Below are 12,440 nucleotides of genomic sequence, written 5' to 3'. Positions count from 1 at the left end.
AGAGAGAGAGAGAGAGAGAGAGAGAGTATGGGGTTAGATGAAGGACTTGGGTTATCTTTGGTTGGATATTTGAGGTGATGTCCATAAAAATAGAAATTAAGATTTACTCATGGTACACAGAGTTTGATTAGTCAACATGCCTAGACAGAGAGAAAAAAAAGCACAAGCGTATTGTGAATCAATCACAACAATTCTTCTTCAACTCATCCTTACTCTAAGGCATACTTGCTTAGAAAATGGGATAGATGTAAAGCCATTTTCATTGTCTACCCAAATCCATCCAAAACGTTTCTCGGTGCTTATTACCAAGTCATTTTCAGCCTACCCCTTGGTCTTTTGACTCCTTCAAAGGAAAGGTGAAAGGTGAAAGGTCAAAGGTGAAAGCTGAAAGCTGGAGTCCATAAACTCTAACTAGGCTTTGAGAATCCTACACTGTACTACTGTCGCACCACCAATACTCATCTTTCTTTCAGAAGAAGGGTACTAATATTCCTCTACAAGTTAGAAGGAAAAATAACAAAGACAACCATATTATTTTAGAAACATAAAGAAAGCAAATAAGATTAGATTAAATCTAAAAAGAAACTACTCTACAATTTGATTGAGTACACACGGAAAAAATAGTCTTTTGCAAAATTCAAAAGTGCCTTGACAAATTGAAAGCAATTTTTCTGCTCTACTACTGGGATTAAATTGGGGCTTCATGCGACCCTCAATGTGTCCTTCGAGATGTTTTCACTAACTTCAGTTACCATCATCAATCTCAGTTAGTATGTGGATCCTGGGAAAAAATTTTAATCAACGTTGTACCAGTGATAAGAATGAATCAAATTCAATAGGTTAAAGGTTTAACAATCATATAAATCACGTTTAGATCTAAGAAATATTCTCGACATGATCTAAAATATAACCCAATGTGCACTCGCACATCAATCTGAACAAATACAAACCAAGGGAGGAAACATGCCCGTGAGCCATTATGAAGAACAAAGAGAGAGATTGTCATTACCGGTATTCATTGCCGGAGTACACATATACAATATCTAAATCTGATGGGATATATTATGCTTGGCTAGAGGAACAAGTAGAAAGAGAGATGAGTGAAGATCTTTAGTAGAGGCGTCTTTTGTGAACATCATCGCAGCCACTCGAACTGGTTTGCTGGAAAGTGGGGAGGAGATGAAACAGTGAAGCAAAGGTGTCCAGCATCTGATATCTCGCCTAATTTTCTATCAACCTATTCAGATCTGAAGAAGTATTTATTCCCCATCCGATCCTGCTAGATATTGAACTGAGGGGCTTCATTAGAGAATTTAGGGTTCCAATTGTGGTAAACGTTAATGGAATCTCCGTAGGCTTCAAAGATGAGGTTTCTTCCACCAACAAGCATCACTCTGATGAACCTGCACATCTACTGGATCGCTGTGAAGCTCTTGCACCAGCAGCCCCAAAAAAAAATTTTGGATGAGGTTTTGGGATTTGGTGGAGGTAGCAGAGGTAGGGGTGGTGGCGGTAGGGAGAGGGACGGGGAAGTAAGGATCGCGGTTCAAAGAGTCTCCTGGAGGGGGTCCTATATTCCTGGGTCTTTCAAACGTGCCGGGTAAAGAGTTAACGCGGGGAAATTAATGGGTGTTTCTTTTAACTTTGGAAGAGAGAGAGAGAGAGAGAGAGAGAGAGAGAGGTGTTTTTTGATCATATCCCATGTGTTTATTACCTTTAAAACCTCCCTATCCCCAAATAATGCTCCCACGATTTGATTCCTAATTATTGTTATTATTTTTTTTAAACCTCCCCCTATTGTGTGTTATTATGTGCCATGATTTGATCCCTAGTTATTGGCATTTATTTCCTTTAAAACCTCCCTATCCCCAAAGAAATATTTTTCTCCAACGTTTGGGGGGTTTCTACGAATGTTAACATTGAATTTAAATATTTAGTTATGAGGGGTAACCATGAGGTGAGGTGGCAAGCTGAATTAAGGCTTTCATAATGGTCCCTATTGTTTTCCAATCCCCAAATAATGGTCCCACATTTTTTTCCACTTTCTTCTCCACCTTTTTTTTAATTATATATTTTTTCTCTTCCATTTGGAGGGGTTTTTTGGTCATTTAAAAAAAAAATTGTAGATGTCAATGGGCTCTTTTGTCTATTTGAAAAAGTATAAGAAAGAAGGGGAGTACGTACTTTTAAATAGTAGTATGATAGTATGATATATATATACTAGTAAATATGCACGTGTGGCTTATGTGGTGTGTGTGTGTGTGTGAGAGAGAGAGAGAGAGAGAGAGAGAGAGAGAGAGAGAGAGAGAGAGAGAGAGAGAGAGAGCTAGTTGAATGACTCAATTCAAAGTTAATATTATTTCGAGTAAACTTTGTCGGGTAAGTCTGAATGTAACCAACTCGGTTACCTAAATTATATTGTCCTCTAAATTTTGTCTTCTTGCGTTTCTATGTGAGCTTATACTTGAAAATTCGATTTTTAATTCAAATGGTTTGGTCGAAGGGTATACTAGGAATTTAGTAACAAACCTTTTGAAAAAAATTTATCCCTCTTCTTCTTTCTCGCTGAGTGTTTCATCCGCAGTGGCTCCATCTATCCCTCCTCCTCTTCAGTGAGTTTGTCATCCACAATGGCTCCATCGTTCTCCTAAGGGCTAGCCACCGGATTTCAGCTAGGAACCGGAGTTTGTGTCAACGAATCAGGTAAAGGCCTCTCTTTCTCTCTCTCTCTCTCTCTCTGGTCTCAGTGGAACCTTATTACCATTTATTTTCAATTCAGAATTCCATTCCTCACATTCCATTCGATACATAGGAAGAAGGAGTGTGACCTAACACTTGAAGTTTCCGGAGCCTTGTTGTTTTCTTTCTCTCCTCTCTCTCTCTCTTTTTTTTTTCCAAAAACATTAACCTTCTCCCTGATTTCCATGAATCTTTAAAACTATTTTTTCTAAAATGAGTACTATGAATTTATGATGCTTTTGGTCATTTAGTGTTGTTGATGGAAGGGATTTAGTTAAATGAATGATTCCTTAATGAATGATTCCTTTTACTTGCAAGTTAAGTTTTAGGTTATAAGATTTGCTCTAGATGAATTGTACTGCGTCTTAGAATCTTGTGGCCTATTTTAATGACTTGATGGTGTCAATCAGCCTCAATTTGTTGGAAGGTTCTAGTTATATTCTTGCATTAGGCTGCAGATGCTGATGATAATAGCTAACAACTATGTAATTTTTGTATATTTTGTGTTAGTTGATGATATTGCAACTGATGAGTACAACACGATTAGCATTTTGTTTCCTTTTCAGCGACATAGTTAGGCCTTTTGATCCAGAATCAATTATATTACTCTATGGAGTTACTACTGAGATGCCATTGTTTTTTTTTTTTTTCTGCTATTTCTCATTTGCCAAGTTTCTTTTCCATTTGATGTTGGCTTGCAGAGAAGGTGCCGTCCCTTTGATATTAATCCCAAACTCTAGATTCCCATGTCACAACTAATGATTCCCTAGGCCATTACTTCTTTCCTAATTAATGAAACAAAGGAAGAATAGTTACAAATACAATATTTTGAATTCAAAATTGGAATTCATTTTTTATTTTTTTAACCTGGATTCCTTTCATTGGATTTTCTGTTCAACAACTGAACCCACCACTTGTTCGATGAAATTCTAGAATCAAATCTATTACAGCCTTGCCAACATTCCTATTCCCCATAACCCTGGCTTGCCCTACTCTATCTTCCCACCACTAATCCCTTATACTCCAGGCTGAGAAACCCCAAGCCCTAGGTTATCCGATAGTATGCTAATACTGTGGTCTATCCATCATTGATGAGCAAGAAAATGTGATTACCTTCTATCTTCAGTAAAAAGGATGAATGATGTTTTTAAAATGTCAATTGATTATATCTTATAGAGACTTTGTGAACCGGCAACATGCAAGGATAAGTTGAAACCAATAAAACAAACCTGGATCAAGACCTAAAGTTATTTTGTAAAGTATTACCAACATTTATCCATTGATCTTATGTTTACATGATATCCCCTGTTTCTACAGTCCCTCCATCTTGTTCTTTGATTTTTTAAAGATAGGTACTTCATATTGGAATTGCACTTTGTTGAAGGATTCTGATTACATATAGATTTTCTAGCATGAGGTTGTCTTTTGATATCAAATTGGAATCAGATTGCAATCACTCGACCCTCATATACCATGTAGGGGTAGATTCAATTCTTTTTTCAATTAAAAATAAAAGGCCATTTTTTTACTTTGCAAATAGTTAGAAAGAGAGCTTTTGGAGCCTCATGGATGTTGAGGATTAATTTTGGGTTTGTCTAGTTGTAACCCAGCTTGGTTACAAAAGAGTTGCCACTGATTTCTCTTTTCCCTTATTAGCCTCGTGTATAATCTTCTTATTGGTTCATGCTTTAAAAAACCATTTGAGCTGAAGAGAAGTCATGTCCCTTGTGTTTCTATAAAGAGATGAGGCAGGCTCTTCGAGAGATTTTTGTTCATGAAAGGAGAGTTGACTATCTTACCTTTGGTTGCAAAGCCATTTATGGGGTATGTCTGAATGTAACAAAGTCGGTTACAATGCTATTTGAAAAAGGTAAATTTAATTTTTATGTTTTAAATCTGTATGTAAATATGTTTGTAACTTAACATCACTTATTATATATTTAACCTTAACTCTCTCGAACGAAAATATGAAAATTTCATTGTTTTTGTTTTTTGTTTTGTTTTTTTTGTTTTTTTTGTTTTTTTGTTTTTTTGTTTTGTTTTTTGTGTCTTTTCCAGTGCTATGATTCATGTGGTTAGAATTTATATTGCTCATTATAATTAGCTACAATATATGTTTTTTCATTTGTCCCATGCGTAATTAATTTTTGTTGTTTGAGTTTTGTATCCAGTTAGAAAAAGCTTAATCCCCACCTATTTGACAATAGGGCATAACAAATGGATATTGAAGAGGAATTGGTTAGTGTTAAAATTCATTTCCATATTTTGTGACAATGGTACATGATTTTGTTTAGTTTGAATTTGATTACCAGTTGTAGTTTGTATAGTACTGTATTATCTCTTGTATTATTGTAATCGAAAACCATTTGATATAAATTTTAATTCTCATTTTTATAGTTTGAACCATTATTTTAGGAGCGAAGTTCCAATGTTCTGTATGATGAGATTGAGGATAGAAAACATTGATGATGATGTAACAGTTATTAATGATGAATCTACTATTTACATAGGTCAATTATTTATGTCATATGAGGAAGCCTTTTTTACATATAGATTGTATGCAAAGACGCATGGTTACTCAGTAGAGAAACAACATTCTGTCCGGAAGAGAGGAAAAAGTGGAGAAATATATCGAATAGACTTTGTATGCCATAGATCAGGTATCCTAGGCAAGAAGACTTTGGTTGATGTGATGAATGAAAAGAGGAATAGGAAATCATGCCGATGCCATTGTAAGGCTCATATGAAAGTGGCTTTGGTCAATAGGGATGGGGTACTTTTATAGCATGTGGTTACTTTTTCCGAGTCCCACAACCATGAATTTTTAAATCAAAATGAAGTTCATCATCTACGTGCACATAGATTCATTTCAAAGTATTGCAAGGATCGGTTGCTGGCTCTTGACCAAGCCAAAATTTCTGTTCGTCAGATGTTAATAATATTAGCTCAAGAGTAGAATGTTCCAGTTGGTTGTTTACCATTCAGTATAAAAGATGTGCACAATTTTTTAAGTTTAGTGAAGGATCCTGGTAGGAGCATAATGCAACGAATTTAATAATGATGTGCATGCAATTGAAGGAGAAGGATTTTGATTTTTAATTTTTGCATGAGGTCGATGAGAAAATCCGTTTGAAGCATGTTGCTTGGTCCCATGCAACTTTAGTACGTGCTTACCATAATTATGTTGATGTGGTTGTGTTTGACACCACTTATAAAGTCAATTCCTATGATATGCCAGTCGATATTTGGGTGGGTGTCAACAACTTTGGATCAACTTGTTTCTTTGGTTGTCTTCTGAGGGACGAGAGAAATACCATCATTTGAGCGGGCTTTTAAGGTAAGTGAGACATATTTTATTTGAATGTTTAATTATGTAATGCTTTATTTTGTTGATTGTGATTAACGTACTAACACCTTAAAATGCTTATACATGATCCTTGATGTAAGATTTTTTAAAATTTATGAATGGAAAGTGTCACACCCTGCTCACACAGAACTGAGCTGGTGACTGAGTTAACTCCGGTTAACTCACAAACCTGCCAGGATCAACAACACGGTAACTACAATGCATCATACATCTACTAAATTAAGATAAGACCTGTATTTTCAGCGGAAGACCTATTCATAATAATACCTATAATTGTTTCCTAAATACTTGATACCCAAATTGAGTCATAAAAGTTATATACATTTGGGCTCGAAGGCATGATATATACATAAAAATATAACAATTTAAGCATCAAGTAATCAAAAGGGAGTACATCAAAAAGAATAAAAAAGAATCACTCAAGAGTCACTGTTGCCATGCAGCACAATCCTCGCATGTGAAATCGACATCGTGCTCAAACTCATTAGGGACCCACCAGTCCTCAGAGGGAAACTTCACAGTGGGGCCCGACTCCTGATCTCTAGGTGGGTAACCTGCAAAATCACCTAAAAAGAGTTGTGCACGTGGGATGAGCTCACTAGCCCAGTAAGTGGAAACGAAGACCACACAAGGGAAAACCACACAAGGAGTCGTAATACAAATGCACCTATATGTATGCAATTCATTTTGACCCTATTAACCTAACAACATTACTAGGTCATAGGCTATATACTACTCACAACTACAGTGCGTGTATGCCCTAGGTACGAGTCGTGGACCCCATCCCGCGATACGCCCATAGGGTTGTCGGAGAAGGCCTACCATTGGTACCAAAATTTAAAATGTAAGCTGACTCCCAACAAATTTAAATGACAGAAAGTAAATAGGTGACTCCACCTGAAATAAAAGTAGTACGATCGGCCCTCTGAATATACCACTGAGGTTACCGACTGTCCTAACGATCCACCATGCGTATTTCAGACTGTTGTAGGAGTTCGACAACCATAACCTGATGCTTCCCCCCAATAGTAACCCAATACATAAACCCCTGTTGGGATGGATCGTAGCATAAAGGGGTATATAAATCCTAGCCGCATGCTTCTATATGAGCATAGTACGATTACACGATGGCACTACGTCCCATTCCATGAGCCACCATGCACTCATTTTCAAGCTATCTATGGCATCTAATCTAGTATGCATATCATATCCATATAAAATTCTTCCATCACATACATCAAGACATAAAGAATATTCATCATAAAGCAAAGTATAACATGTTATGTAAATGCACATATAATGAGTGATATGGCATACGTGATGTCTAGTCTATACACAAGTGACATGATGAAATGGCTAGACTAACACATGTTAAGTGATGCATAACATTCTAAAATTAAATCAAAGTCCACTCCCCACTTACTTGTATATGTACATGGTGCTTGTATTCAGCAAGCAAGATATCCGATGTGCGGGTATGCGTATAATGAGTGTAACTTATCATAAACATAATGGTTTATCATTTCACTATTTTGAGGTCAAAATCATCATGTTTGAACACTAAAATCAGGTTTAGAATCATAAATGGGGGTTACCCATCAAATTTGGACCCATTCTGGGCATTCTGAAAAGACAGGTGAACATAAGTCAAAGACAGGTGAGCCTTGGAGTCCACCGGTCTTATACCTGCCGGTTACACCAGAGGCTTAGAAATTAACTTCTGGGAACTCAGGTGGGCTAGAGACCCGAAGACAGGTGGGTCTGGAACACCCCCAGTCTTGAAACAAATTTCTTCTTTCATCTTTCCCATCTTCTCTCTGGCTTGAGGAACTTGTTTGGGGTCGATCCGACAACTCATATCACTTATCTAAGGTCCAATCATGTATCCTCAACCTAGATCTAAGATCAAATCAAAAGAAAAAAAAGGAGATTCTTACTTTTTTCTCAAGAACATCAATGAAACCCCAAATTTCACTTCTTTAGCTCAAGAACTTCAAATACTCTAAATCTTCACCAACACTCCTTCCAATTCCTTTAAAATCATTCCATTAGACCTTATATTTGATTATCCAAGTAGGATTAACAAGATCCAAGTGGGTTCTTTCCCAAAAATCAAAAAGAGGGTTTAAGAAAGGGGTTTTCCTAAGAATCCTTGGAACATGTATAATACATATCTCAAATTGAAGATCCCGATGAGCTGATCATTAATCCGGGCTTAAAATACCAAGACCCAGCTCCGATGAAGCTCTACGGTCGATTTCTTTTCTTCTTTCTTCTTCTTCTTCCTTTTCCTTTCTTCTTTCTTTCGCTCTCTTCTTTACTCACCCACCGACTAACTATCATTAATTTTTAAAAGACAATAAATGTCTCCTATTTTATACTTGGGCCCCCAAAAATTATCTTCTAGTCATAGGTGGGTACATCTCAGGTGGGCATACCTCAGGTGGGTATATCTCAGGTGGGCATTCTCAGATGGGTATACCTCAGGTGGATATATCTCAGGTGGGCATTCTCAGGTGGGTATATCTCAGGTGGGTATATCTCATGTGGGTATTCTCAGGTGAGTATATCTCAGGTGGGTATATCTCAGGTGGGTATATCTCAAGTGAGTATATCTCAGGTGGTATACCATTCTAGTCAGTCCATTGCTAATGTTCCACTTGGACTTCAATGGGGACAAACTCATACTTATAATTAAATTGCATAGGCACCCAAAATTACTAGCATGTACCTTTACTTCTTGTACATGGCCTCGTGGTGCATGCAAGTGCAAGGCTTGGGTGCACATATTACACTTGGTACCCGGTCGATCTTGTCAGGCCAACTTGAGTTCAAGGTCACTCTTGCTACCATGTTCCATATGGTATTTGCGTCAGTTCACTCCGGTTTAGCCCCTACATGATCAAACTAAGTCAATACGGGTAATTAGACCGGGTTTAGAAAGTAGGGTATCACAGAAAGGCTCCAAAGTTGATCCTCACAGATCAAGATCCATCAATGAAGGATGTTATTCGCACTGTGTTTCCTTACACAAAACATCAATTGGCATAACCATCAATTTTTATGAAAACCAGAAATTTTGTACAACAATTTGATTGTAAGGAATAACAGAAACACATCTTCTAGAGTTGTGGTGTCATTAAAGGAAGGAAAAATCATATTGCCATATATATATATATATATATATAGTGTTTCAAAATGAGATCAGTGATGATATATTTAATGTATTCACTTAAAAAATCCAATTGACATAGGTATATATGATGCAGGACAACCCAAAGATAATAATGAAACAGAAAATGGGATGAGTATTTATCGTTAACAGTTCTCTTTATCCTAAGGGATCTTTAAAGTCGGGAAAGTCTTGTTCATTAGATTGGGGTACATATGCAACGAAATATTCCTTTTGCATAGATTGAAAAGAAACTACATTAAAAAAACTACATTCTCACATACTATACGAAGAAACTACGAAAGAAAAGATGATTAAAAAAAGATCCCAAAAGGCAAGTGACTTGCCAAAATAGTAAAAAAATGAGAACCCCATTGGAGCACCAAATGTTAAAAGATGATAAACTTCAAATAACCCATAAAAGATATACTTCATAGTTACACCTCATATAGTTAAACATGCATTAGATAGAAAATTATAGGATTAAAATTGCGTCAAGTTGATGATCCAAGAGCTTTATAAGCATTTTAGGATAATGTAAAAACAGTAACCATCATCTACTTCAAACAAATGTGTGATTCAATTCATAATCCAAAGACAAAAAAAGGATAAGTCAAATATTTGAAGTTTTGAAGCAGTAAATCAAAAGGGATTTAATCTGATACAAGAAGAAAAAGGAAGTCATTAAAAAGGTGGGTCATATTACATTCATCCATTTAGTTTTGAAGCGTAAAGTATAAATAAAAAAGGGAATACCGAGCCAAATAAACCAATTTGCGTAACAATCCATAACCTGCATTAAATACAACAAATATTAGAAAGTATGAAGTGATTAACATATAAAACAATTGGATTACGAATATACAAACAAACATAATATTAAAAATACAAGCATAAATAACTAAAGTTACATGAAGAACTTACATGAATGGATAAATGACTATGACTGAGAAGGGCTAGCCTTAGGAGTTTCATTTTCCATCTCTGAAGTAAGCTTTCTCACGTTATCAATCATAACTTCTAAGAACTTCCTCATTGCCTCCGTCATGAGGCAAGACATCATGGCCATCACCTATATCACTATTGGGTTCAATATTCACATCCGATGTTGTGTCTTCACCAAGATCGGTACCACTCTCAGTTATATCAATGACTCCTTCCCACCATGCTATAGAGCCAGGATCAGTATCCTCATTATTTGATTCATTCTCAATTGGAGACCCAATCTCTATCACAGGTGGTCTTTTCTTCACTATCCTTTGGAACAGTGGTCGGCTCTTCTTACAGGGGGAGGGGGGATCATGCAATGCACCTTGGACAAATGTAACAACTCAGTACTTGGTTTAAAAAAATACAGAGCTACTTAATAGACATTAAAAATAAATAAATAAATAAAAACTGAACACTTGTTAGAAACACATAGATAAGTAATAACTCAAAGAATATACCATGCAAAAAATGATGAAATCACTTCTCTTACCCTTTGAAATGCTTGATTCAGGACTACTAAACTTGAGTTTTTTATTCCATTTAATAGGAGACTTACGTTTGCTTCTTGATCTATGATAATGGCTTGGACTTATCACTTCAGAAGCATGGGGGCAGCACGGGTAGCATCATAGTCCATGTTCTCAGCTTCTTTGGAAAGGACATCATCTCTACAAACACTCAAGTTAGGAGATTTGGACGAACAACCCTTCCTCTTCCCCTTTGGTGTCACAGAATCATTTCTATCTGTGGTCACAACAAGAGAGGTCTTCTTCCTCCTTGGACTCAGAGTAACACTTCTCTTAGGGGTCATAGCAGGGGAGGTACTCCTCTTATGAGGACTCACAGTAGCACTTCTCTTAGGAGTCATAGCAGGGGAGATACTCTTCCTCTTAGGGCTCAAAGTATCATTTCACATTAGGGTCACAACAGGGATTGTTATGATAAGGAGAAGAAACTCTAGGAGATGATGCTCAATAATTTTTGAGTATTCAACAGAGATGTTATGAGGAACATCCCAGTAAATAGATTATGTGAATGAATTAAAATAGTAAAAAATAAGACGCAGCATATCATTGAATGAGAAGTCTCCTAAAACCATGAAAGCTTTAGATAAAAAGCTTTACCCAATAGATGAATACATTTCTCTTTTGCTATCAATCTGCATGCCTACCACATAATAAAAAAATAAAAAAACAAAAATTCATAAAATTTTTACTAAAAATAAGATGAAATCACTCACAGTCTACTCCTTTCAATATCTTTCTTTGCAACATTCCATTTTAGGCTTTCTTTCTCTATCGCACCGAGCTTGTCTCATGTCTTTCCCTTCTCCCTATTTCCTGTTCGTTCTCTCTATCCCTCTTCCATGTCTTTTTGTCTCTCTTTTTTCCTTTACTTTCCTTTCTCTCTCTGCCCTCCCTTGAGACGTCCTTTCAATCTCTCCCTTTCCCATTGTCTGGTCTCTCTCTGTCTCACTCCTTCCCTGGAACAACTTTACCACAAAGAAGAAATCCTGTAAATTGTCAGCCCCTTTGTTAAATGAGACATTTTGTCTCTTTACATGCTTTTTTGTCTCACTCCCTCTGGAACAGCTTTACCACAAAGAAGAAATCTTGTAGATCATCAACCCCTTTGTTAATCGAGACATTTTGCCTCTTTACTTGCTTCTCTGTCTCACTCCCTCCTCTTTACCTGCTTTTTTGTCTCACTCTCTCATTGGAACAACTTTATCACAAAGAAGAAATCCTGTAAATCGTCAGCCCCTTTGTTAATCGAGACATTTTATCTCTTTACCTGCTCTGCATACCTACCATTGTTCCATCCTTTCCTAACCGAGACATTGCTCTTACCATCGTTCCATCCTTTCATAACTGAGACGTTGTTCTTACCATCGTTCCATCCTTTCATAACCGAGATGTTGCTCTTCATACCTACCCTGCATACCTACCCTCTTGCCATAACCAAGACGTTTTGTCATTGTTTTTGTAAGGCACCGAGACGTTTTGGGATATCCGACTTTTGTCGCTATTGGCCATTGCTGGTGGGTGTTTAGAAAAACAAGGAAAAAGGTTGTAGCTGGTCAAAATTCAGGAAGTCAAAAGTCCATTTAATAACTTCTCTACTACTACCAAGTGGTGTGTTAAAAAAGAAAATGTTGTTATAAACTGAAAT

General features: G+C 36.7%; 1 long non-coding RNA gene across 1 annotated transcript; it reads right to left on the bottom strand.

Annotated features, from left to right (window-relative positions):
* Positions 1-9,590: 9,590 nt before the first annotated feature.
* LOC122066196 lies at positions 9,591-12,137 on the bottom strand. Its single transcript, XR_006136276.1, has 3 exons — positions 11,509-12,137; positions 10,203-10,590; positions 9,591-10,071 (listed from the first exon to the last, which is right to left on the bottom strand). It is a non-coding gene; the product is annotated as an uncharacterized LOC122066196 (long non-coding RNA).
* Positions 12,138-12,440: the final 303 nt, after the last annotated feature.

Source organism: Macadamia integrifolia, unplaced genomic scaffold, assembly GCF_013358625.1.
Source record: "Macadamia integrifolia cultivar HAES 741 unplaced genomic scaffold, SCU_Mint_v3 scaffold2287, whole genome shotgun sequence".
Classification (NCBI taxonomy): domain Eukaryota; kingdom Viridiplantae; phylum Streptophyta; class Magnoliopsida; order Proteales; family Proteaceae; genus Macadamia; species Macadamia integrifolia.
The sequence above is the reverse complement of the archived record's forward strand: the minus strand, read 5'-3'. Positions and strand labels throughout refer to the sequence as shown.